This window comes from Coregonus clupeaformis, unplaced genomic scaffold (genome assembly GCF_020615455.1).
Source record: "Coregonus clupeaformis isolate EN_2021a unplaced genomic scaffold, ASM2061545v1 scaf1587, whole genome shotgun sequence".
Taxonomy (NCBI): Eukaryota; Metazoa; Chordata; class Actinopteri; order Salmoniformes; family Salmonidae; genus Coregonus; species Coregonus clupeaformis.
The window spans coordinates 122451-125774 of NW_025535041.1; the positions used below are offsets into that span (position 1 = coordinate 122451).

Here is a 3324-nt window from a genome sequence, read left to right on the forward strand (position 1 = left end):
GGCTTGCCATAACAAAGGGGGTTGAATACTTACTGACTCAATACATTTCAGCTTGAAATCTTTTATTAATTTGTAAAAAAAAATGAAAAACATCTTTCCACTTTGACATTATGGGTTATGTGTGTAGGCCAGTGACAATAAAATCTCAATTTAATCCATTTTAAATTCATGCTGTAAAACAACAAAATGTGGAAAAAGTCAAGGGGTGTGAAAACTTTCTGAAGGTACTGTAGTTGGCATCATGACGTTCAGAACGACCATCAACATGATAACTACGAGAGAGCGAGAGATAACTATATCTCACAGATCCAGCATCTGTTATATGAACATGGATAGTCCTGCCATGTTCCTTGGCCTGATGACCTGTGTTCGAACAACACACAATTCTCACGTACACCACCACTAGGATCTCCTCTCTCCCAATACCTGCAGTAGAAACAACAGAGTTAGACTGGCCTCTCTCTCAGAACCTAGAGTATGAACAATGCAGTGTATCAGTCCTACTCCTTACACTGTGGTCAGCGTTATTAGAGCAGTAGTCTCTTACCTTGGGGTGGTCAGTGTTATTAGAGCAGTAGTATATTACCTTGGGGTGGTCAGTGGGGTGCCGTCCACCCATTTCCAGGTCCCCTCAGTAACAGAGTCAGTCAGACCAATCCAGACATGACTGACTGTTTTAAGCCTATTGATTAATGTCTGTTGTTGTGATAGAAAACAACAATATCCCCCCCTATCTCTCTCTCTCTCTCTCTCTCTCTCTCTCTCTCTCTCTCTCTCTCTCTCTCTCTCTCTCTCTCTCTCTCTCTCTCTCTCTCTCTCTCTCTCTCTCTCTCTCTCTCTCTCTCTCTCTCTCTCTCTCTCTCTCTCTCACCTGTTCCTTATCACTGTTTATGATGACCAGGTCTGCTCCTCTCTCCAGACAGTCCTGTCTGCTCTCCCTCCAGGTTTTAGTCTCAGTAGAGATGAAGTACCAACTGGATCCAAACTTCTGCCAGCCTTCAGGATAGGTTTGTTCTACAAGACAAAAACATTAATTATTATTCTGCTCCTATTATTGAAGAATACAAATACAAGTTGACTGCATATTAGGCATGTGATGTTATGATCATTTATTAGGTGAACTCACTCAGATTAGAGAACTTTCTCTTGAGATCATCTCTCTCCTTTTGTATCTGGTCTCTCTCTTTAGTCAGGTTGTTGTAACTGGTCTGTAGCTGGTCTCTCTCTGCAGTCACTTTGGTGATGCCTCTGTTATCTAGAAAGGATTGATACATATACTGTAGCTACTGGTGAAAAGGCAATTTCTTACTGCTACTGTAAGTGGCAGGCGTTAAAAACTGAAGGTCTATACAGTCTGCTAAAAGTGGACAGAATATCTTGGATGTGTTTTGCTAGTTCCTTGAACATGTCTAACAGAGGAGGAATTTAGTTACACAGATAACAACATTCATCTGAATTTGGGACCTTGTGAAAGTCTGATATAGTGTAATGATTAGATAACAATACACTCACAGACTGGTCTCAGGGAGATGTTGAGAGTGACTTGTAGAACACACAGCATCCCAAAACTCACAGCAACCATCCTGTAGAGTCTTCTCCCTGAATCCTCAGGTCCTGAGGAAAGACACTCTATGTGAGAACACACATACACAACGTACCCATTCACACATACCCACACACGCACACTCACACACACACAAACAAACACACGTAGAAGAGGGTGGGGTTTGTACATGACCAGCTACAAGAGGACTGTTTCTCAATGCTGTTTTAGAGGAGGTTACCATATCAGTATGACATGTTAGAAGCACATAATTACATTAATACATCTAAATACACTGAAAACATACAGCTATTTGCATATTCACATTCAAGGTAAAATCATTATAAAAACTTCCACTGGGACTTGCTATGAATTAGCATTTTTCAGTGTTTTTGTGTCATGTGTAAGTCTTTGTCTTTGTGTGTGTGTGTGTGTGTGTGTGTGTGTGTGTGTGTGTGTGTGTGTGTGTGTGTGTGTGTGTGTGTGTGTGTGTGTGTGTGTGTGCGTGTGTGTGTGTATGTGTCTGTATGTGTCAGACCTGAGATATCTATAGTTTTAATTATACTTTGTGGAAAGTAACTACAGTGAGGAAAAAAGTATTTGATCCCTGTTGATTTTGTACGTTTGCCCACTGACAAAGACATGATCAGTCTATAATTTTAATGGTAGGTTTATTTGAACAGTGAGGGACAGAATAACAACAAAAAAAATCCATAAAAACGCATGTCAAAAATGTTATAAATTGATTATCATTTTAATGAGGGAAATAAGTATTTGACCCCTCTGCAAAAACATGACTTAGTACTTGGTGGCAAAACCCCTTGTTGGCAATCACAGAGGTCAGATGTTTCTTGTAGTTGGCCACCAGGTTTGCACACATCTCAGGAGGGATTTTGTTCCACTCCTCTTTGCAGATCTTCTCCAAGTCATTAAGGTTTCGAGGCTGACGTTTGGGCAACTCAAACCTTCAGCTCCTCCACAGATTTTCTATGGGATTAAGGTCTGGAGACTGGCCTGTCCACTCCAAGACCTTAATGTGCTTCTTCTTGAGCCACGCCTTTGTTGCCTTGGCCGTGTGTTTTGGGTCATTGTCATGCTGGAATACCCATCCACGACCCATTTTCAATGCCCTGGCTGAGTGAAGGAGGTTTTCACCCAAGATTTCACGGTACATTGCCCCGTCCATCGTCCCTTTGATGCGGTGAAGTTGTCCTGTCCCCTTAGCAGAAAAACACCCCCAAAGCATAATGTTTCCACCTCCATGTTTGACGGTGGGGATGGTGTTCTTGGGGTCATAGGCAGCATTCCTCCTCCTCCAAACACGGAGAGTTGAGTTGATGCCAAAGAGCTCAATTTTGGTTTCATCTGACCACAACACTTTCACCCAGTTCTCCTCTGAATCATTCAGATGTTCATTGGCAAACTTCAGACGTCCCCTGTATATGTGCTTTCTTGAGCAGGGGGACCTCTTCGGGCGCTGCAGGATTTCAGTCCTTCACGGCGTAGTGTGTTACCAATTGTTTTCTTGGTGACTATGGTCCCAGCTGCCTTGAGATCCTCCCGTGTAGTTCTGGGCTGATTCCTCACCGTTCTCATGATCATTGCAACTCCACGACGTGAGATCTTGCATGGGGCCCAGGCCGAGGGAGATTGACAGTTATTTTGTGTTTCTTCCATTTGCGAATAATCGCACCAACTTATGTCACCTTCTCACGAAGCTGCTTGGCGATGGTCTTGTAGCCCATTCCAGCCTTGTGTAGGTCTAAAATCTTGTCCCTGAC

The 3324-nt window shown here is 42.8% G+C and overlaps 1 long non-coding RNA gene across 1 annotated transcript; it reads right to left on the reverse strand.

The window, feature by feature from the left end:
• Positions 1-903: 903 nt before the first annotated feature.
• LOC121563041 lies at positions 904-1578 on the reverse strand. Its single transcript, XR_006659699.1, has 3 exons — positions 1513-1578; positions 1127-1255; positions 904-1014 (listed from the first exon to the last, which is right to left on the reverse strand). It is a non-coding gene; the product is annotated as an uncharacterized LOC121563041 (long non-coding RNA).
• Positions 1579-3324: the final 1746 nt, after the last annotated feature.